We start from the raw sequence: 25058 nt of genomic DNA on the forward strand, positions 1-25058 counted from the left end.
TTTTAATCATAAATAAGTTGGGCTGAGGGGCTCGGAAAAAGAACATTTTTTTTGGGGGGGGGTGTAGATAATGCATCTAACTTCATTTGGAATAATGTGCAGCAGTTGAGTACAGTCTGTGATTGAAATCGACCGCCATAAAACTTGAATAGCGCCCTCTACAATTTTACAATGAACAAAAACTATTTTTTGACAGCCATCTGGTTGCTGCACCATACTTTTGCATGCAAATTTGACCTGGGTACCGCCTCTCTTTGTCTCCTATTGGAGATACATAATGTTTTTATGCATGTGAATATTTCGCCATACGTCATGGCACTGCTGTGTTGTTTTGACTCAACTCTGTGCAGGCAGCTGATTTATTGTTAACTTGATTGACTGAAGAATGAGGTAACCATCTCCTCAGAAGTTGGCCACTTTTTCCGAAGCAGTTGGTTGTTGCAAGAACTGTTTCTTTGAGAAATCCTGCACAGAGCTGCTTAAAGTGGTAAGTGATTACTGACCGGAATGCTAGGCAATTGTAGTTCTCCCTTTTTTACGAGGAAAAGTAAAGTGGTGTACGTGCCGTTGTTTTGTTTGTATTTTGGTGTTTTTATGGAGGAAATGTATTGACGTAAGGAAAGGGCCTTAATTTTACTCCGGACTGCAGGCCCGAGACTAGTGCGGTTTCGTGTCCCGCCAGTTGGCCTACTTCTTTGCACACACCGTGACCCCGGAGGTAGAATGCACATGACCGGACAATTAGTAGTACCTAGTAGTACTGTAGTGTAGGCCAATAGTAAATACAACATAAAGTTGAAGTTTTTACACAATTCCTCTCCATGCTCACAAAAGTCACAGTCACTTTGGATATTTTTCCGCATGTCGCCACCAATTTATCCGCCATTAATTAACTCCAAAACCACTGAATTGGTGACGAGGTCGTAAATTGTTTCCACTCTATTGAATAACAACTTCTTCTAGAAACTATTATTAAAAAAGCTTCCCCTTAGCCCACTTTGTTGAGCTTTTAACATCAGTCATCACTGTCGCCATTACACAGTGATGAGACCGATGTTAAAAGCGGAGCCATTAACAGCTCAACAAGGTGGGCTAGCTCCCCCTGAGCTCACACTCGACTCGCATCACAGCCTATAGAAAGCAGTACCCGAAAGACAGATGCGAACAATCTTCTCTTACATTATTACATGTCTTCCTTACACTTTTGCAGTCTATACACGGTTAACTGTTCATATAAAACCTTTAATTTGCATCATTTTTCTCTCTCTTTTGATTCATATAAAACCTTTAATTTGCATAATTTTTCTCTCTCTTTTGAGTCAGTCAGATACTACATGAACTAACTTTGACCAAAGTGGGGCGTTGTTCTCCTTTTTGTTAAAATTTCAAGAAGGAAAAAAGTACGGTGCCCCATACCCCAGTCAATGCCAGTTACTGAGTCTAGTCTGGTAAAACAATTTCTGGTCCAATACACATTTTTAGCTAGGGAGGGGAGTAGTAGACTGCCCTGTGGTTTTGTGGATTATTTCCCAAATTCGAGCCCTGCATAGTGTGCATAATCGGAAGTTTAGAAACCTAATTTTTGTGAATTGCAACCTGCTGGTTGTAGGGGTACAGTCATTATTTTTATGACATTACCATTTGGATGCAAAAAACAGTTGTTTGTTACTGTATTTTACATCAGGTGCAAATATAATGTCTGCTGAGTGGCAGTGCTGGCATTGTACCCCTTTTGGATAACTTTCGGTATGGCACCACCACTTTTTCACAAATTGTTACAAAAAGATCTCATTGAGGTAAATTAGATACGATATTATTTCTTATCAAACTTTTCCTCCCTTTTTTGTTGAATGCCGCCCTTGATACAGATTACAGCAAGGTTGGGTCTGCTGTCACCTCGCCAACGTAAAACATAAAGGGGTTCGATATTCATACAGAAGAATCATATATTGCCGTTTTCTTGATGAAGCAGCTCAATTCCATTAAAATTCAACTGCAAATTTCAGTGGATACCTTCTAATGTTTTTCTTTATAAATTTGTCCACATCAGCGTTAAATTTATAAAAATACAAAATGATAATCATACAATTGTTATTTTTAATATTGTTGGGCATAAATGAATTCTGTTAAAAGTTATTAAATAACAGTACATTTCAGATGAGTTGATTGTAAAAGCATCAAGGTTTAAAACCAATTTGTACTCCCCAGTCCTATAAACAAAGGTTATTTCCTTTCCCAAACCTTGGCCTGCGCTGTTCCGGTTCTAGGGTCCATTTGGTTTTTGAAGCACTGTACATTGGAAGAACAAAGTGTAGTTCGAAGTCTCTTTTTTTTTTAGAATGGCAATCAAAACATTTAGCAGTGTCAGTGTGTATGCAAAAGACTAAACTGTTATGATAAAATAGTACTTTTTTCACACAATACTAAAAAGCTGTTGATCAAAATATCTGAAGATCAGAAGTTGTTTGATAGTATTCCTTTAATTTGGGTAATAAAATAATTAGCTCGTCTGAATTTTGAACTAGGCCAGATGGGACGTCCATTTTTATCCATACACAATAACAACAAGGTAATAAAATTATACCATCTTTAAACAGTAGGCCCATGCAGTCAGTGTGTACAGCTATTATTAAATAATGACATTGTGTACACAATAACAGTGAATTTGGTTGTACGCAGCAACAACAAACCAAGATGGTTGTTCCTATGACGATGACGATATCACCAGTAGCAAAGTCCAATTTACAAAACCTCTGTACACTGTGTCTATAGGTTACTATTTTAGCTGAGGTCATGTGAGACTAAATTGGTAATGGATATATTTTTAGAATTGTTGATCAACTGGGCAGTCAGTGTCTGTGACCCTTTGAAATTAGGGTACATTGGTTTTATTTCAAAGTCATTCACATTACAATCGCCTAGTGTATATATTGGGGATCAGGTTGGCTCAGTTGCTTGTTTAGATGCAATCTTATTCTAGTCAGTGGTTGGTTTGGGGAATCGCACCCACAACCTTGTTAGTGCAACTCCTAAAGTGTAGGAAACTTGACATGGTGGCTTCTTTCCCTGCCTTTCACCTCTGTGGACCGTGGTTGGAATCCCATCTCAGTCCAGAGCCTTGCATTTTGTTTGGATTGGGTTTTCAGTCCCTACCTGTTTGCATCGTGAACGTTCCCCTATTCCAGTTTTCCTCCCACATCTAATATTGAGTACTTGGTTTTGTTTGTTTGTTGGTTGTTTAAAGCCATTGGACCCTTTCGGTACAGAAAAAAAAAAAAAATAAAATCACAGATTTACAAATAATTTACAGGGTTTACAGAAGGTAATGGTGAAAGACTTCTCTTGAAATATTAGTCCATGAAATGCTTTACTTTTTGATAAAACGGTAACACAATATAAATTCTCGTTAGCTAGAATTACGGATTAACTTTAAACACATGTCATGACACGGCGAAACGCGCGGAAACAAGAGTGGGTTTTCCCGTTATTTTCTCCCGACTCCGATGACCGATTGAGCCTACATTTTCACAGGTTTGTTGTTTAATATATATATGTTGTGATACACGAAGTGTGGGACTTGGACAATACTGTTTACCGAAAGTGTATAATGGCTTTAAATGATCTTCCCAACAATGAAACGTTGCATTTTTTGGCAAAGCACACACAAGGGGATATAAAGTCCAAGCCTTGTGGTGTGTAATAAAATAAATAAATAAATATTCATCTTGGAGGTCCCTCTAAAAATCGTGTAGGCCTACATGTCACCCCCTCAAAGTTGTCGGTAGAATTTGAGTTTGATGTTGAAGCCAAATCATTGTTTTATCTATGCTGCACGCTGACTGTCAAACTTTGTACAGTGTGCCTTGTGTAATCACAGTTTATCAATCATAAGGCTGGGGCCAGGAGATGCGCAGACTTTGTAAACAACAGGCAACAAAGCTCTTAGTTTGTGCGCAAGGCTGAAAGTTGTTAGGAGAAACAAAACAAACTGTATTCAGCTGGGACATACAATATCGACGTCGTGTCTGTGCAAGAATGTTGTATCAACAAAAATACACGACATGCACTGTATAAACTGTACAACAGCTTCATGTCTCGCTAAAGCTATCCCAGATGTACACGCAAACCCTATTGTACGTCAAGATACATTGCTATAATGAAATTGTAAGGCAACATTTTTGAATGACTGTACAATCTGACCCAAATATGTCCATACAGTGAGTAGATGTTTTTTTAAAATGGCAGAAGAACCTCTCCGCGCAGCTTTTTCAGGCGAAAGTCGTCGCTTTTAACGTGGTGAATGACGTCATTGGTTGCTAGAAACATACATTACAATTCTAGGGTTCATCATAAATTGTCTCCCTGTTGTAAAAATGTCGCGTAGACAGGTTGGGTAGTTTTTTGTTTCAAACAAACAACAATTTTCAGGGAACATGTTCCACAGACCATGTGCAGGCATACTAGTAACAATATTCGGTTTGAGCATGCGCATCATACGATGAATATTGCAATGTCAAGGGGAATAACCCTTTTCCAGAGCGTGCGCAGAAACGTTCAGTTTGTACATGTAGGACTTACTTCATTAGTCAAGGCATTTTTAAAGACTCTGTAGTTTGTAGTAATTTGATAGGAAAAGTTTGTGCGTAATAATGAGAAGACGGGCATCGAATGAGTGTACATGATTTGGTTCATGACCCTTCACTGATCTTGATCCCATTGAAGGTCATTTGCATCATGTATCAAGTAACAGGTGCTAACCATGGGGGAAGGGGTTCCAGGGACCTTAGTATCTATGGGGGCCAGGCCTCTATTTAACCCACGCCACCCACAGCAATTGCCATGGTGAGGTGTGATACTTCATGGAGGCAACAAGGCGTTTTCCCCATATTGCATCCTGTTCATTGCCTTGGTGCCCTTGAAATGCTCAAGTAGAAAAGTCCAATTTCCTCATAGTCATAGGGCGAAAATGCCTCGGTGGCCTTCCCCTTTCAAAGACAAAGCTTAAGCTGCGTGGCTCTGTGATTTTGCTGTGGCACTCTTTGCTGGAAAATTTCTGCGCCCCTCTCCAGAGCGAAATACAAGGCCTGGGGGGCCTGACTTTATCTGTTACATGCTCTGACATAAAGTGTCTAGTGATCAAGATGGTGTTGTTAACCTGAGGGGTATCAAGTGTACCTAAAGTGGGTGTTTTGATTTGCATTTTTAAGAGCATCAACTTAAAAGCAGTGTTAATGCCAATCTGACCTCTCCTTAAGTAAACATTTCAGCCGCGCATAAATTTACCTTGCTCCAGGTGATTGTTTCTGTGCAACGTGACTGAAAACACTGTAAGTTTGTCCCCCATCTTTGGCCAAGGTTCCCAGAGTAAAAACAAGACTGCCTTAGGGAGTAGGATGATCTCAAATTACATGGGATACCAAAGGCCATTGTGGATTGGTTGACTGTTGTGGAACAATAGATGACCTCACAAAAGGTCAACAGATGACCTCATCAGGAGTTCATGCTGTCTGCAAGCTGTTCTCTGTGGTCTTAGTATGGAGGTAAAAATAGAGCAGTGGTCTTTAAAGGCAGAGCATACCTTTGGATTTTGCATGGAACCATTGGATTGTTTTTAAAACTGTGCTAAGAATTGATGTACTGTGTGTGTCTTTGCCAGGCTGTTGATTTCGCATTGCTGGCTATCTTGTCTCTCGTTCTTGCTCGAGGTCTGCCTTGTTTTGGGTCCCCGGGAGAGTGGTTGCAGGTTGCCTTTCTACTGTGAATTTGCTCCATATTCTATCTTTTGTTCTGCCCAGGTAACCAGCCCATCTCCATTTTATCTTTTGCTGTCACTTGCATAATTGATTTATGTGACTTTAAATAAAATGTCAGCATGTGAAGAAAATACCCAGCGAACATGGTAAAAGGAGTGGACAGGACATGCACTGCATGCAAAGATAACATTCCATTCATTTTTCATTTTTTGACATTTATAACAATTTCAGTGTAACTGATTCAGAAGGCTTAAAAAGCGGAAAAGTAGTTGCATGATCACTGCCCAGGATGTGTTTTAGGCACATGACATTTCAGAATTGACAAACTACATATTTGCAATCTCATTAGCTGCTATAGTGCTACCTCACATTCAAGAGTGAAGTAAAATCCCATCTCATTCAACAAGTTGTCTCACCTTCTGTTTACTTTAAATCATCAGATGTTAATTTAGTTACAGGTTTTTTTATCTTCTGCGCCAGGAGTGTCACTATTTGACAGACGTGGCACATTGTTAGACTCCATTATCCAAACGCTTACCTGTACAGATGAATGCAGAGCGCAAATTTGTGACGAATCTGCGGTGTTGTTTTTCACGATTGAAAGCATGCCGAATCAGCATCAAGAGTTGACATGTGAAGTGTACAATAGATCGTTATGGTCACAGACCAAGCTTGGGGCCCGACTTGATCAAGTCAAATGTACATGAAGGAGCTTGTTTCTTGAGAGGAAAGTTAGGTGAACAGGCCTAGAATTACATTACACGAAGGCAAAGAAAGCCATGACCCCTGTTGCCCTGGTCTTGGACTCTGTGCCCCTTCAATTTTTTAAAAATTTGCATAGACATTAAAGCCATTGGACCCTTTCGGTAAACAGTATTGTCCACGGCCCACACTTCGTGTATCACAACTTCTATATCAAATAACAAACCTGTGAAAATTTGGGCTTAATCGGTCATCGGAGTCGGGAAAAAATAACGGGAAAACCCACCCTTGTATCTGCGCGTTTCGCCGTGTCATGACATGTGTTTAAAATAAATCCGTAATTCTCGTTAACGAGAATTGATATTGTTTTACTGTTTTCTCAAAAAGTAAAGCATTTCATGGAATAATATTTCAAGAGAAGTATTTCACCACTACCTTCTGTAAACCCTGTAAGTTATTTGTAAATCTGTGAACTTTTTTTTTTTCCTGTACCGAAAGGGTCCAATGGCTTTAAGACTATCAAATAGAAGTGCCCTATACAAAATGGAAATGGCCTAAGTGCCCCCTCAAAGATGAAAATCCAGGCCTGTAGCTGTTGAACTGAAAATCTGAAATATGTTTTATAAAAAAAAGAAGAAAAAGGAAAGATAAAGTGTTACTGTACATTATATAAAATATAAAAAAAGAAGGAGACTAAACACTTAGCTGGCCAAGATGGTCAAATTCATTCTAAAGTGAAAGTTGGATTTGTTTTAAGCCAGTAAAAGCCATCGAATTTTACTACTGGAGATTTTCATGATCTTAAATAGCTCATTCATGGCTGTGTTCTTCAGTGTGCAAATTATTGTTAATTTTAAGTTCAATGTGGGTGGGTCAAAACAATTTTTGAAATAAAATGTAATGTTTTTTTACATTGAAAAAATATGTCCCCTTAGTTACCAGAACCCTGTTTTTATAGAGGTTGGCACATAAAATGTCTGCAACAAATTCATGCCCAAAAGTCTTTAATAATATGTCTTTAGACATTAACAAATTCTGTACAGATTGTACATAACACAACCCCTTGTACCGGTAGTTCAACGTGAATCTGTAGGCTTACAGTGTACAAATACTTAATGGCAAATTTATGTGTAGCTGATGTATGGGTTCATCTATCATAGACTAACAATAGGTTGGAATAATATTTTGCCATACGGTGGACACAAAAGCAGATTACTACAAAAGCCTCACACAAAACAAAAATAATTGTTAATAATAAACAGCCATAGCAACAATAATCTATGGTATTCTGGGAAAAAGCGTGACCCGGGACTACAATTCTAAAGAAAGTCTGTTTTGATTTTCTTTTTTTTAATAAGACGGTAGACTAATCATGCATGGATAAAGAACCTGATTTCACATCAGCTGTTTTGTCGACCTGATGATGACCGTACACGCTCACAGAGTACATAGGCTTATTGGAAACTGAAATTAAAGATTCGATGAACTGTTATTGACATGGAGAAGGAGGTATGCGGACATCCATACTACTACTCTCTTTTGAACCCCTTAGTAGGGAAAGAATGCTAGATATTTTCTTGCTTTTGGCGACGCCCGTACTCCAACCGACACTTTTTGCGATAAGAAAATTCTTGGGATTGGCCTTTCTTTTTTAAGGGAGCCGTTTAGCATGGCGAGTTATGCACGTAGCTCGCATGACAGTCGGGGTGTGGAACTTGATGTACTTGTCTCTTCTATATTATGTTCAAGGTGGAAATTTATATGTTCAAGGTGTAAGATTTGTTTTTTTGAGAAGAAGGAAAAAAATGTGGTCAGACCTTGCACTTCAGGTTTTTGCCAGGCTAGTAAACAAGATGTTGTTTTCATAAAGCAATTTTTGTAAAACTGGTCAGTGCAGCAAAGGACGAGTCTGATAGCTTGTTCTTTTAAGGGCAAGACTTTTTTCCTTGGTTAAGTGCATGTAATGAACATGATGAAATCCTTATAAGGAAACAGACATTGTATGACCTTTTAACGAGCAAAGTCATCTGTAAAAGTGGAATGATGGATCTTTGAGAGTGGAGAGGGAAACGAGTTGCGCTGTTTAATTTGAGATTTAACTTGTAATACATGGACATGTGACAGGCTCTACGAAAATGCATGAGTTGATTGTCGCACAGCCCACTTTCAAGTACAGGGTTGTTGAGGGAACGGAGGATGAGAAGTAGTTTGTGTTTTGAAGCAGTTTCTTGCTTCTTAATCCTTCTTAAAACATATATATATAATAGCCCCCTCAACCACAAAAGGGCCCAGAGGCGCTTCACAGAGTTTACAAATATTAAACAAGTTTTAAAGAAAATGCACAGCAAAAAACAGATAAAGAACACTTAAGAAAATTACAAAAAACCAATGACAATTATTTTATGATAAACAGATTAAGACAGCTTAAGAAAATTACAAACGACCACAGCAATGATGGTCAGTCTCAAGTTGATATGAAACAGGCAGGCAGATTGAGAAACATTAAAAAGAGCAATGGATTAAAAATCATTTGCCCCATGATTGACCCCCCTGTGATTCAATTTCATTGAGCCCATCAAATATGGCCACATTAGACAAGGTTGTATTAAAAAACATATATTATTTTAGATTTTGTTTGATTATTTTATGTGAAGGAAGTTCCTATATATAGGACATAGTTCATTTAAATTTTCAGTTTTTACAATAGGTCTACATTGTGCATACCACTTGAAATAATTTCACCTGCCAAGTCAAGCACAATATCTTAATTTCCTGAAGTCATTCAAGAGAACGTATTGTACAAGGGAAAGTATGTACTTCAATCCTAGTTATGGATGTCAATAAATACACGGTAATGGCAACGCTGTCAAATTTCATCAAGTTCAATGCTTTCGGTTTGGAGAAATGAAGACGGTGCAGGTCAGGCAAACCACGCCTGTCATAAAGAAAAATGCTGCAAAATGAGATTCCTAAATTTTGTTTTACATGTACATAATTACATTCTAAATATGAACGAGCATTAAGTATGAATATAAACATATCAAAGATAACTTAAATTTGACATTTCATAGCTAAGGCCCTATTCCTTTTTCCTTGGTAGCTTGATGGCAAAAAAGGTATTTTTTTCGACATACATTGTAGTTTAGACAGAGCTCTATATTTTGATCATGAGACTTCAAAATCGAGTCCGAGAGTATCCAGAAAATGACTTTGAGTACAGATTATGTTTCAGTGGAGTATCGAGTGTGGATTTCAAGTTACGAGTACGTTGCAAGCTAAATATGAGTACGAAGTTTGAGCACCATCAAAATGGTACTCAAGCAGTACTCAGGTACAAGTACGAGTACTACATCACTCAATGAGCATTCGGATTGAAATTAAGAATTTGGTTGTTTATAAATGTTTTACTAATTTGTGTGTCTGTTGGTTTATTAATTTCCACTATAAGAAACAACAAGTCATATAATATCGGCTTTGAAGAAAGCACGACCCCGAGTATGTCCAGTGGGAAATTATATTCATGCAAAACTAGGAATGAGTAAACCTCCATGCAGTTTTTATACATTAAAACGTTTCAGATTTGTCAGCAGATGTTTCAAAGTTTTAAAGTCACTTGTAATGCATCAAAGCAATATCTTATTCAGTGCATAACTTTTTTTGCTAGACAAACAACAACAACAACAACGCGGGAGGCAACCAGTCGTTTCCTGTTTCAATTACATGCCATTTTAGCTGGTAACCAGAGTTGGCCAAGCAAATTTTCCCGTGAAATCGACCCCATGTGATAACGTGTAGCCGACTGGTTTTGGAAACCCATCCTCGTGCCTTTGCGTCAGTAGAGAGGACCATATTGTTTATCTCGAGTACGTATGCAATTTGATGAATTTGTCTAAAATTACCTGTTGCCGTGGTGATGGTCAGGATGTGTTTTTCCAAGTAGATGGGGATTCCGTGTGAACGGTACGTGTAATGTTTGGATTTACCTGTATATATGAGAAGACGTCATGCTGTATCCTGCAGCAGTCTAATAATGTATTTTGGTTTACACTGTTTAGTCTAGTTCGTCACCAGTCAGATGTTTGATGTGAAGGGTAAATGTACAACATTGAACCGTAAATATTTTGCAGGAACAAACTGTAAAAACTGTACAAAATGCTTTAACCAAAACTGCAAAAAATGCTTTAAAGGCAGTGGACACTATTGGTAATTGTCAAAGACTAGCCTTCACAGTTGGTGTATCTCATTCAACATAAGCATAAACCAACAAACCCGTGAAAATTTGAGCTCAATCAGTCATCGAACTTGCGAGATAATAATGAAAGAAAAAAAACGCCCTTGTCACACGATGTTGTGTGCGTTTAGATGGTTGATTTCGAGACCTCAAGTTCTAAATTTGAGGTCTTGAAATCAAATTTGTGGAAAATTACGTCTTTCTCTAAAACTATGGCACTTCAGAGGGAGCCATTTCTCACAATGTTTTATACCATCAACCTCTCCCCATTACTCGTCACCAAGTAAGGTTCTATGCCAATAATTATTTTGAGTAATTACCAATAGTGTCCACGGCCTTTAAAACTATCGAAAGCTGCTGTAAGCTTCCATAAACCCAAATTATTTATTGCCATTAATTAGCCGTATAGGCCCTACCTTCCCTTTAATGTGTAATGTGCAAAGCCACTGCATCAGTGACCCATGCTCCTTCTAACCAGAGATGGCAAATTGCGTTTATAAATGGATTCATTTGGCCAACCGATGCGTATCTGTCCATCGGCTGATGCTTTAGCCTAATGACTATAATCTGGAGTCAAGACTTCCACATCCTCATAATTTGTCTCTGTAAGCTGTTATCTTGTGTTGAACAGAGTGATGTATCACCTTCCAATGATTTGTTTGTGTGATCTGAAAGCAGCTTTACCCAACTGCCTTGAACTGTTCAACACAATTTGATGTTTACATTACAAGTTTCCTTCACCGTACTATGTTTACATTACAAGTTTCCTTCACCTTACTATACAGTGTTTACTGTAAGGGTAGATTCATCATTTGATTCATCAAGAAAGATACAATAAAAGTCACTAATAGTGAATGTTTAAGCTGAATGCAATCGCTACCAGGGATGAGAAATCTCAGACTTTTATCAGAGTTCAGACTTTTTAAGTACATGTAAAGTCCAATAAAAATAAAAAATCAGTATTCCAGGAATCCTGCTCTGTGGTCCATATGACTTCTGTAGTGCTGGAGACTGTTCATATAAGTTCTATGAAGTCTAAACCCCAGGGGTTAACAAATGGTAGATGTGCGATCAAACATGCCTTCTAAAATATTGATCCTACATTGTAGTTTTATACTTGTTTTTGGTCAGCAATGACTCTCCCCTGGTCTACTTATTGAGAAACACAGATCCTTGTCATTTTGGCAGAACATGCGTCACATGTCATCCTTTCTTGCCATTATCCCTACCCCCATGCCCCCAAATTATAATCAGCTTTGCATATTTTTTCAAATATTTTCTCGTCTATTCGTCCAAACAAGGCAAGGGCAGGTCATCAGGTTGGTTTCTACATGGAGTAGTTTCCACAGAGGTAAGAAGTTTTTAAACAAGATTTTCAGTATGTGGGGTGGACGAGTTTCTGTGTCTATTCTGAGTTGGTTGTGAAAAGATCTGTCTTGTTTCTATTACCTGGGCAGAATGTAGCAAATCGGCCAGTATTGTATGTAATTCACCATGTGGTAGCCTATGTTGTTGTAATGAATTAGACGGCCCTGCCTAGACGAAAAACCTGATCCTATCCTAATTTCATTTAGGTTCTCTGCACGCATGTAAGACCAGGGCACTCGGGCATGCAATGCCAAACTTTGATTTACATGCTGCTGACATTTAACTTAGCTTTTGCTATAGGAATTTAAGAATTGTGACAGGTCCCAAATAGCTTTTAAACTATAGTATCTTCAAAACCTTCTAGGGGTTTTGATGTTAAATTTACAATGACGGATTCAAACTGCCTCTAGCTACCGAGCAATCTCGGTTGTCTAGTTTGTATGACGACACTGCTCTAGAATTGCAAAGGTCATGGGTTAGAATCCTAAAAATGACACCAAATGAATCTTTTGGGGGTTGTTAATTTTGGTCATGCACTTGAATGGTAAATAAATTGTAACAAATATCTGAGTTTATCCATTGCCATTGCTCTACCAACCGAGCTACATGTACAATTTACAGTATCTACATGTAGCCCTAATGTTAGTGGTCTTCCCCTTGACCTATAAAGGACTGGCTTGTGTTTGTTCACACCTCAGGAAGTGTTCAGCTTCCTCCTTCACTTTTAACGCTGACCTAGAAAATGTAAACAAACGGCAATGTTTTCAAGGCAAGAGGGAAAAAATGTCGTTCACAATCTAGTAGTTGGGAAATAGGATAGGTGATTCTGTTAGGGTATTTAAAGGCAAACTATGTTTGGTTTTTGGAACTGTTTGTTTGTTTTAATTGTAGTTTATATACAACAAAATTAAACTATGGAAATTTTATTTAAACAGGTAGTTGTGTTTTTGAGATATGGCCAACAATCCGGAGCGAGTTGTCCAAGCATGAAGAACAATCCATAGTAGGAATTCACTGTACAGATCTCAGATTCAAATTTGGGATAAAAATTGCTGTGCCCCTTCAATAAGGTTTATCGCGATTTAGAAACGCAATGTATTGTGGGAAGGAATATGGGGCGGTTTCTATGCAGTTTCTACGACTCGCGCACGCAACGCCTATACCATTACCTTTGTGTGGGTTCAACAGCACCCTCTCTTGATACTTTGAGTGAGGTTCAAGGCCTGTTCCCTTTAATGAGTCAGTTTGAAACTTTTCAACTTTCTCTGTTCATTGTCCTCTTCCCCTGATTGTTGTTAGACCCTGTCTCTTTACTTTGCCTTCATGCTTTATTGACATAGGAAGCACGAGAAGAACCAAGGGTGATAATTAGAAGCGCTTGAGGATGGGGAGGGGTAAGATAGTGACTTGACACTGTAGAGTAAAATGAGTCAGTTTAAAGTGTCTGTGTTTTTCTGTTCATTGTGTAGTGCTTATATTAATAGTAATAATAATTAGTTCTTACACACAATAAAGTGCATTTCTTTTACAAAAGCGTATCAATGTGGTTTACGATAGTGCCCTGGTCATTGGGTCAATAACAGTCCAGTAAGTTCTCAGCTCCCTGGGAAGTGTACAGCCCTGGGCTTCCGTGGCGCTCCAAGGCTTTTTCAAACATAAAATCAACCTCTACCCTCGCAGGTACCGATTTTTTACCCCTGGGTGCAGTCTGCAGAGAAGCAATTATAGTATCTTGCTCAAGGACACCAAGTGTCATGACTGGGATTCGAACCCACATCCCGATGGCTAAACCACCTAAACTTGAATTTTGATGCTCTCTAAACCCCTTGTTTAGACATCCCTTACTTGTTGTAAAACCCAGGAAGGTCAGGAGAGGCCAAAAGCTGTCAGAATGTTTCATCACTTCTGCTCCATCCTAATCGTGACTTGATCAGAAAACAGAACATGATCCCAGGATATTTTACTATGTAATGTTGTTAGCATTTAAAAGGGGCAATCACTGGCCTGTGCGTGTATGCTTAAGTTTTTTTTTAAATGGCAAAGGCACCCTGGCATTTTTCTACTTGGTAGAGGGCACTCTATGAGGAAATTGTAAATTTCTACTGGAGCATTTCAAGGGCACCAAGGCAATGACCAGGGGGCTGGAAATCCAAAGGCAATCGCCTTTGTTGCCTCTGTGAAGTAACAAGCCTGTATTTTCATTAATGTACATTTACTGCAGTCATACTTGCTACTCCTAGGTAAACCTTACAAGACAAAGCCGAATGTGGGGTGGCTGACAGAGAAAGCAGTCACTCTGGGTTAAAATTGAGTGTCATCTGTCATGTCATTGTATTGGCAGCTCAAGGTGTCAACTGTCAAACAGTGTCCCACATTGACTTTTAGGGGAAGGCTGTTGGGATTGGGGTGATGGGCGGGGGGGGGGGGGGGGGGGGGGTGTATTGACCTGTCTGTGAATCTCTGTCATTGACTGTCACTTGATGGCCTTGAGAAATATGAAAAAGAGTCAACTTTGTTTTTTTGTTGCATGTCATTGCTGAACCGTTAAGACCACAGGACTCGATGGTGTTTTGAATTCTGATCAGCAGAATGGGGGTCAAGTCCCGGTTGTGGCACTTGTGGCCTTCGGATGGGACATAAAGTTGAACTCTGTAGGTCCAGGTACTACATGGAGTATTGCATGTTAAAGAACCCAGAACCCTCCATCGAGGTAGAGTAGGGGTTAACCCTGTTGTTTCTGGTCCACTTGATGTAGTGTACGTTGTAGCACTAGCAAGCACTATGTTTACAGGTTTCCTCAGGCTTCCGGGCTACAGTGATCAAGTTCACTTATGAGGCATTGTTACTACCAGAGATAGATAGATGTCTCTATGAACATTTGGACACTTTAAAGTTCTCTTAACTTATAAATGTTCCCGGAAGTTTGGATTTACGCCAAACTTGCACAGTCTTGTCTACAAAGACAGACAGAGGTCCGTGTGCTCTTGTATTTGACACTTGAGAAACAGTGCAGTGAATCATACTTTATTATGATGTGTCATGTTCCAAGGGAATGGAAGGGAAGGGGGTCCAAATGTAAAGGCAATCATTCATCTAGGGATAATGGAGACCTGGGGAAGTAAGAAGGAAGGGGACATGGTGTACTAGATGCCAAGGTCGTCTGTAGAGAGTTAGTTGTGATTAAAGCCATTGGACCCTTTCGGTAAACAGTATTGTCCAAGGCCCACACTTCGTGTATCACAACTTCTATATCAAATAACAAACCTGTGAAAATTTGGGCTTAATCGGTCATCGGAGTCGGGAGACAATAACGGGAAAACCCACCCTTGTATCCGCGCGTTTCGCCGTGTCATGACATGTGTTTAAAATAAATCCGTAATTCTCGTTAACGAGAATTGATATTGTTTTACTGTTTTCTCAAAAAGTAAAGCATTTCATGGACTAATATTTCAAGAGGAGTATTTCACCACTACCTTCTGTAAACCCTGTAAGTTATTTGTAAATCTGTGAACTTTTTTTTTTTTTCTGTACCGAAAGGGTCCAATTGCTTTAATGGGGACGTGGGTTTGTTGATAAACATTGAAGGTAAACCCTGGAGAAAACAAGGGTCAAAGAATGGGAAAATGGATATTTTATTTGTTTGTTTGTTTGTTTGTTTGTTTGGTTAATTGATCGGTTGTTTGGTTGTTTGTTGTGTTGTTTGTTTCTTTGTCTGTTTGGATGATCTTTTTGTCAAGGGAACACAACAAACTCGAACAAGTGTTATTAACACAAAGCTGGCAAACAGACAAACATTGGTCACTTTTATGTTCCATGTTTGTAAATTATCAGAACGATCCCCAAAACAATTCCAATCCCTGAGCTAACTTGTCAAGTTTCCCTGGTTGGCTCTTACAAAGACGACACACTTCTTCATGATGACTCAAATTGACCCCTTGGGTTTTTCCTTTTTTTTTTTTACTTTACAGAATCATCGGTCAAGGATCATTAAGCAAGTGTTGGTCACTCAGTGTCCAGTTGGATTTCTGACCCAAACCTCTTGGGGGATCAATCTGGACTTTGAACTTGGTACTTAAGACACTGGTTAAGGTGAAGAGGTCGCTGCCGTCTTGATCTTCTGGAAAGTTCAGAATTGGTTTTGCAGAAAGTTTTGAACGACGACGTCATTCTTTTGTTTGTACAAAGGTGAGTTGTATGAGATATTTAACGCCTAGTTATAATTTTTGGGAAACCTTCCCAGGGATTTTGAATTCTACATTTAGCTCAGTGCAATTTGCAGGCGTGATATTTGTTAGACACTATTGGTAATTGCTCAAAATAATTATCATCATAAAATCTTAAAATATTGTGAGAAACATTTCCCTCTGAAGTGACCTAGTTTTTGAGAAAAAAACCATTTTCCATGAATTTGATTTTGAGACCCTCAGATTTAGAATTTTGAGGTCTCGAAATCAAGCATCTGAAAGCACACAACTTCGTGTGACCATGGTGCGACAAGGGTGTTTTTTCTTTCATTAATATCTCGCAACTTCTACGACCGATTGAGCTCAATTTTTCACAGGTTTGTTATTTTTATGCATATGTTGAGATATATTAATTGTGAAGACTAGTCTTTGACAATTACCGATAGTGTCCAGTGTCTTTAATGTGATTTCTGAATGTTTCCTTCATTGATAAATCTGGGGGAAAATGATTAAGTTGCCTGAAATAGAAAGTTTTTATTGCCATTAACTTTATAAGTGATTAACAAATGTACACCTTCCCTTTAATTTGATTTATAAGTGTTTCTCAAAAATCTTTATACTACCAAAAACTGCTGTACTTCAGTACATAATTGTTATTTCCATTAATTTTTAAAGTGATTACCACAGGTACACCTTCCTTTTAATTTTGATTTAAAAATGATAAATCAAATGCTTTACTCATCAAAAGCTACTGTACTTCTGATCAAGTAGCCTAAGTTTTAATTGGCATTAATTTTAAAAATAATAACCAAATGACAACCTTCCCTTTAAAATCCAGGACGAGACCATGATAGTCACCTGTTCTAATTGTGGCCAACTGTTCACACAATTTTTTGCCAATTAAGATCTTCACTTAATTAGTTGCTTGCCAGCATGGCCTTGCTTAGAATCAGGTTGTATTTCATCAGACAAAACCCTCCCCTTTGATGAATCCCTTGATTTCAAGGCCTTATACTTACGAGGGCAAGGAGGTGATTGCCTCTGTGCCCATTGTTCACTGCCTTGGTGCCCTTGAAATGCTGCAGTGGAAATTTACAATTTCCTCATAGGGTTTGTCTGCAAAGTCATGAATCCCTACTCATAGTGCATGAAGATGTATGTTACATGTACATATATTTTCCTGTAGAAGTGTCAGCTTCATTAATTGCACGTTTTTTTTTGAGAAAATAAATGAAAATCTCAGTGCAATTTTTTCAATAGGGTCGCTTAATTTTTCCGTAGTTCTTGCTTACAAAACTTTCGTCTCACTGAGTAAAAAAAATGTTGTGAAATTGGTATACACATTCCTTAAAAACTGCAGCACCTCATCAAGTAATATTTTTAAAGGTGGCTTTCTATCATTACCTTTAAACCGCGTAAGTTTAAAAAAATGTAAATCTCTGAACTTTTTGTGTTTTGTGTCTCACAAAAAGTATACAAACCCTTTAAGGATCATCCCAAAGTCCTGATTTTTCCTCTTTTTCGTACCTCACAGTATCATTGCCTGTTCTGACTCACAAGCCCGTTTTTTGTTGATAAACAATTCATGACAAAATGGGAGTTGTCGGTGACAGTCCATACCGCTGCCATTTTAAGCACACGGCATCCTGTGGCTGAACCATGGTTGAACTGAAACACGCACACACACCCGACCTCCCCTATGGGATTTCCCTCACACTCACAGCTGGCTTGCTGTCACTGTCAGACAGTTTGTCTGTCAGGTTCGTATTCTCTGCGCACAGATCTCACAGAATTACTGTACTACTTAACCACCTGCACAAGTCAGACGCACAAAAATTGCATCCAGAGAGAGACATAAACACGGCACCGACAGCAGGTAGAGTTTTTAACAAAATCTAGTGTTTGTTCAATGTTCATGAGGCACAGTGTTCGAAACCTTAACCGTTGTACAACCACGCTACACAGTTTCTGCCGATGAAATGGTAAGATATTTTGTGTGCATGCTCGGATGGTTTAGAAGCATGTACTATAAAGCAACGCCTAGAGGCATCGAGTTGAATGTATACCATGGGTGCATATTATATAGTCCAGGTTGTCTTGGATACCGTGCGGTTGTCGTCAGTGCGAAATGAATCCGGTTTAGGGACCTAAATTTATTCCTTTTTTGTGTGTAAAATACGTAAGAGATTTTATCCACATTGTAAGACAGCATGGTCGTCTGTTTGTATCTGTAGACATTTTAGTCTAATTTATTGATGCTGTACATATTTCCCCGCTGAGATTTTGACAGACCAAGAAAGTGCCTGTTACTCTTGGGAACATTTTCTCGCTTCTAATCCAAGCTTATAATTTTTCATTGTGCTTGAAAAACAATAACAACAACAACAACAACAACAATAACATCGGCAACAATCATGTGATATGTTCTTCCATATTTGCAAAAACCAAAGTAGTTTTTTTTATGGGATTTGAGGCATTGCATGGTGAGGTATCAATTTGGTTTGCGATAACATAATGTGTGTATCTCCACACTTATACGTACGTTCTTGCCAGGTAGATTTTGTTCTTGGAAAGAGAACTTGTCTTGCTTTTCTCTACAGCGAAGTAGATTTTCAGATTTCAGGAGTCTTCTCAGTTCTGATAGGAACTGTAAATATTCCGCTTTTGAAATTACTGCCTGTACTCATCGTCACCAAAATGTAGGACTATGGGAAATGATCTTTGAATGGATGAATGTCTTCTAAGGTAAATTTGACAGCGGACGTTTCCTCTTTTTTGTTGACTATCTATAGATTATCCTGTGTACCCCCGTACCTTGGACTTATCCTTTGTGTTATTGACTTCCTGTAAGTGATTGTTTCTATCAAGTTATATTAACAACAAAGGATAAATGTTTTTAAGTACAAGTATTTTTTCCCAGCACAGAAATCTCCCTGTTGCTGAATGTATTGACAATTTTAGATCGTCACGTTCGAGTAAATTCATAAGGAATTATCCACCAACACAATTGTACTTGTCCAATGTTTAGTGAAATTCTGTCTGTGAATGATTAATGTATTGAGGAAATAAAAGTAGCTGTTGCAAACTGCTAACCTACCAAAATGACGGTATAAATGCAAGAGACAAAGGTTAAAAATGACAACACATAATCAACCAGTATCTTGACTGTATAAGTACAGTGTACTTAAAGCCAGTGGACACTATTGGTAATTGTCAAATACTAGCCTTCACAGTTGGTGTATCTCAACATATGCATAGAATAATAAACCTGTGAAAATTTGAGCTCAATCGGTCATCGAACTTGCGAGATGATAATGAAAGAAAAAACACCCTTGTCACACGAAGTTCTGTGCGTTTAGATGGTTGATTTCGAGACCTCAAGTTTTAAACTTGAGGTCTTGAAATCAAATTCGTGGAAAATTACTTCTTTCTCGAAAACTATGGCACATCAGAGGGAGCTGTTTCTTACAAGGTTTTATACCATCAACCTCTGCCCATTACTCGTTACCAAGAAAGGTTTTATGCTATTAATTATATTTTTAATAATTATTTTGAGTAATTACCAATAGTGTCCACTGCCTTTAAACATGACTGGTGCTCGGTTCATCTTGTGAATGCAAATGCAACACAAATTTTGATGTCACAGGGCTGTGTTTGCAGCGAATGTTTCGCAGGAGTTCAGCACAAGTCAACTATGGCCAATAATTCATTGCAAATTTGGGTCGAAAACATTTGTATTGCAATCACATCCCCCGCAGGAAGTAAAACTGGGCTGAATAGTTAGTGTTGATTAATGTTTTAGAATGATTTTCTTCATGAATCTATTTCCAAATTTTCACCATGAGTGACTTAACAAGATATACCAACATTGTTCTTCTTAGTCAATATTTTTACCAAGATGTGTTTGTAAATAATTAATGCAATTTAAGATTATCATGTTGAGTGACAATTGTCAATAATTTACTCATGTCCAGTATGTCTGTACGTATGCATAGTACTTTTGTACTCACCCAATATTTTTTTGAATTCTGCTTGAAAACCATAAATGATTGAATACATAATGCATGCATTTTGTCACTTTAAATTTTCATTTTGGGGTGAATTCACAACAAATTACATAATACTTTTGTATCGATTGTAAAATTATAGATGTGGTTTGTGTACATGTAGTACCTGTACCTGTCATAAATACATGTTTGTTTTTATATCAGCAGACAAGATTAGGGGCGTCCGTGCACATTTCTTGACTGTCTGGGGAAAACCAATAACAGTTTATTGATTTGTGGTTCATCAAGGTTTTGTTTCCATCCCATAAAGTGACATAGTTTTTGTTTACGACAGGTGAAATTGTACGTTGTGTTTAAAGCAAGCATGCATGAATGCAGTTGATCAGCTGATTCCCTCATCGTGTGGTTTCTCAGCTGTGCCATCGGAAGTAGAAAAATACAGTACAAAGTCTTGCTGTGCCTAACACTTTTAAAGGCACTGGACACATCTGGTACGATTACTCAAAATACACAACATCATAAAAACATACTTGGTAAGGATCAAGAGAGAGCTATTGATTGTGTAAAACATTGTGAGAAACGACTCCCTCTGAAGTGGCAAAGTTTTGAGAAAGTAATTTCTCATTAAAATGTTTGAATCTGAGAAAGACTCAGGCTTGAAGCCTTTCCCAGGCGTCTGAAAGCACATAAATTTGTGCACCAAGGGTGGGTTTTTTTTCTATCATTTTCTGGCGATTCATTGACAAATTTTCACAAATCTTTTTATTATATGCATACTCTATGTTGGGATGCACCAAGTGGGAGTACTGGTCTTTAAAGGCAGTGGACACTATTGGTAATTACTCCAAATAATTATTAGTCTAAAACCTTTCCTGGTAATGAGTAGTGACTAATGGGGAGCTATTGATAGTATAAAACATTGTGAGAAACGGCTCCCTCTGAAGTAACGTAGTTTTCGAGAAAGAAGTAATTTTCCATGAATTTGATTTTGAGACCTCAGATTTAGAATTTGAGGCCTTGAAATCAAGCATAGGAAAGCACACAACTTCATGTGACAAGGATGGTTTGTTTCTTCATTATTATCTTGCAACTTCGACGACCGACTGAGCTCAAATTTCTACAGGTTTGTTATTTTATGCATTGTTAATATGCACCAAGTGAGAAGACATGTCTTTGACAATTACCAATAGGGTCCAGTGTCTTTAACAAATGCGAAATGTACCTTTAAGTCCAGGGGGAACAGTAGTACAGTACACACACACAAATAAAGATTAGAATGACACTGCACTGCTCTACAGATTCAATTATTTTGGAGATGGCACAAGCAAAAGCATTTCCTCTGGAGATTTAAAAGAAAATCCCTCCCACGTCTTCTTCGAAAATCGACTTAAAACGTAGATTAATCCGACAGCTGTTGGCGTTTCCCAACGTCACATTTCTCCAGAATGTCTGCTCAATGCGTACATTGGAAAGTCCTTTAACATCAATTGATCAACCTTTATAGGGCTGTTTCAATTCTTACGATTCTTTATACCCAGAAAAAGTATGTGAGCAGTTTTAATGGTGAATATTCTGTCAGATTTAAAATCAAAGTCTAAGGACGTCTTTTTGGGATGAACTTTCCGAGCAAGTGTCCAACTTAAGTCCCGTGTGAACAGCCCAGGAATATGTCACCGTAACTGAGTCCCATGGGTAGTTTAACTGACCATCTACAACGTAGCTCCCCAGGTAAACTAACCATGCCAAGTAAATATGTTAGTGTGGACACACCAACAATTTGCACTAGACTGTGACCAGAGACCCTTGGCCAGTGATTTTAGCATTGGGAAAATAAACTCCATGAAAATGGACATGTCTGCAAGTCTTGTTCAACTTTTGACTTTGACAAAAATATCTTTCAATTGTGTATTGAAAATTTGTTGCCCGTAATACAAATGAAACTAATATTCTGTCAGTGCTTATGTCAAGTTAAACCAGTTTAATTTCTAACTCTGTGTGTAGGCATTTTTTTTTCTGCTAAAAATTCTGGTCCAGAAAATACTTTGAGCTAGCTGCAAGCTAGTCGTGAGGGTTTTCTGCCCAAGTGTGAACTCTGTACAAGTACAGATGTAGAGCAGGTGCCCTTTAGTCAAGTAAAACTGCCCTGCCCTAACAGTAAGCAAATAATAGTGTAAGCATTCAGTGAAGGGGTTTTCATTAACCGTTGACCTTTCACATTAGTCAACATTTACATTAACGATACAAATGTACACCCAGTGTAAATGCGTTGACACAGTAGATTTAAAGGCAGTGGACACTATATTGGTAATTACTCAAAATAATTATTGGCATAAAACCTTACCTGGTGACGAGTAATGGGGAGAGGTTGATAGTATAAAACATTGTGAGAAGCGGCTCCCTATGATGTGCCATAGTTTTAGAGAAAGACGTAATTTTCCACGAATTTGATTTCAAGACCTCAGATTTAGAACTAGAGGTCTCAAAATCAACCATCTTAACGCACACAACTTCGTGTGACAAGGGTGTTTTTTTCTTTCATTATTATCTCGCAAGTTCGATGACCGATTGAGCTCAAATTTTCACAGGTTTGTTATTTTATGCATATGTTGAGGTACACCAACTGTGAAGGCTAGTCTTTGACAATTACCAATAGTGTTCACTGCCTTTAATTTAGCTTGATTGCTGTTTCCTGTAATCAAACCCTCTCTATGCCTAAATGGTAAGGTGTAATTAAATTACATCAGTTTTTTGTTTCCAATAAGATGTAATTAGTTTGTGTACATGTATCGCGGACATCATGTACTTGCAAATATTGTTTAGCTTTTATTTGGGATGTTTTATTTGGGATGTAATTGGTAGGATTCAATCAATGGATCAGGCTTTGTTTATGTAACCTTTTATCGGCTGTTGCAAACTTGGCATTTATATCCCCTTGTGGGAGTTTGCCGATTTCCCTTGATGGGAAGATCATAGGCAATTTAACCTTCTCATTTGTCATGTTTGTGTTCCTAATCGTTGTTTGTCTGTTACAAGGAGCGTGTTCATTGCGTGTGTTGTAAGGAGCGTGTTCATTGGGTGTAGTGGTCAGGCAGGTTGGCTACTTAGTTTCTTCCTTGTCTTACACCCAGGTTGCTTTCACCTCTGTGGTACCAGTTCGAATCGGGACAGGAGCCTTTTTATGTGGATTTGGTCTCACTCCCTTCTTGATTGTGTGAGGTTTCCCCATTTGCTGTTTATCTGTTACAAGGAACTTGTTCATCTGCAGTGTGTGTTGTTCACGGTCAGGGAATGGGCAGGCAGAATGGAACAGTGGTTTGTTTCCTGTCTTTCACCTCTGTTGTACCTGGTTCGAATCTGGACTGGAGTCTTTCAGTGGATTTGGTTTTCAGTCCCTACCTGAAGGGATGGGGTTTCCCCATTTGCTGTTCATCTTATACAAGGAACTTGTTCTGCTGCAGTGTGTGTTGGTCACGGTCAGGGAGTGGGCAAGCAGAATGGTCCAGTGGTTTCTTCCCTGTCTGTCACCTGTGTGGTACCCGGTTCGAATCCGGACTGGAGTCTTCTATGTGGACTTGGTTTTCAGTTCCTACCTGATTGTGTGGGGTTTCCCCATTTGCTGTTTATCTGTTACAAGAAATGTGTTCAGCTGCAGCGTGTGATGTTCACGGTCAGGGAATGGGCAGGCAGAATGGAACAGTGACTTCTTTCCTGCTTTCACCTCTGTGGTCAGTGGTTCGAATCCCAGACTGGAGCCCTTGTAGATTGGGTTTTTATCCCTACCTGACTGTGTGGGTTTTCCCTGGAATAATTCTCTGAGGTTTTCTCTGAGGTTTTCCACAACTAAACCTGAAACTTCCCTCCTTGTCTTCTTTCCATTGGGTTCTTGCCTAGTACAGTGATTAAGTTCGCTTTTCTGAGAGTCTTTGGCTTCACAACCAGAATAAATAAAACTAAATTAAATAAAATGACCAGGGTTTACATGGTCATATGATGGAACAACGACGAACAAAACAATGTTTTATCTAGTTATTTCCGCTGGGCCCAGCTTCATTAGTCTCTTGATCCTGATTGGGTAGTATACATGTTCTACAATGTATGCATGATTCGGAATACCTTCAAATGGAGGTCCCATTGGTAATCTATGATTTCTGCAGGTACTAAAATACTGCGTCAATCTCTACATGTGAACTTAAATCACTGTTTGTTTTGGAATCACTGCTTGATGTACCAAGGCCGGACTAATAGAAAAGACCAGCTGCTTCCATTGGCCTTACAATATACAAGGCGTTTTATACATCGTATGTCTTGAACAATCAATTTATTTTATGGTTTATAAAAAACACTGTTTTGCCGAAAAATCCTGCCGGGATTTAACACTGCCGTTAGTCACCGGGATGAAGTTCATGGAATGAAACCCATATGTTTTATTGTACAGTCAGTTGTATAGACTTTCTGTGTATGAATGTACACACCCTGTACGTGTAACATGGCAGGCTATACTGGGGAGTCATCCCATGTGAATTATCAATTGGAGATGTCAACACCCCAGAGTACATCTTATTTACCATTCCTGATCAGTCCATTGGGTAAGTAGACACCTTGGCTAGAGTTAGAGAGAGAGAGAGAGAGTCAAGATTGGAATCTTGAGGAGGCAGGCCCCATACAGACCTCTCTTACACTGCTTACTTTAAGATGTCCCAGTTCACTTTAAAGGCACTGGACACTATTGGAAATTAGTCAAGTAACTTTTATCATAAAAACTTACTTGGTAACAAGCAACGGAGAGCTGTGTTGAGAGCTGTTTAAAACATTG

At 38.6% G+C, this 25058-nt stretch overlaps 1 protein-coding gene across 4 annotated transcripts in view; it reads left to right on the top strand.

Annotated features, from left to right (window-relative positions):
• The first annotated feature begins 331 nt into the window (after positions 1–331).
• Positions 332–25058, top strand: part of LOC117294929 (rho-related BTB domain-containing protein 2-like) — a 38349-nt gene continuing 13622 nt past the window's right edge. The window contains exons 1-3 of one of the 4 annotated variants that reach the window (XM_033777480.1): positions 332–487; positions 11988–12037; positions 16023–16239. The gene's annotated coding sequence lies outside the window, so the exon portion shown is untranslated. Of the gene's footprint in view, positions 488–11987; positions 12038–16022; positions 16240–18042; positions 18115–18144; positions 18221–25058 lie in introns of those variants that run through there. The other 3 variants (XM_033777479.1, XM_033777481.1, XM_033777482.1) reach the window with 3 other exon arrangements.

This window comes from Asterias rubens, chromosome 9 (genome assembly GCF_902459465.1).
Source record: "Asterias rubens chromosome 9, eAstRub1.3, whole genome shotgun sequence".
NCBI classification, from domain to species: domain Eukaryota; kingdom Metazoa; phylum Echinodermata; class Asteroidea; order Forcipulatida; family Asteriidae; genus Asterias; species Asterias rubens.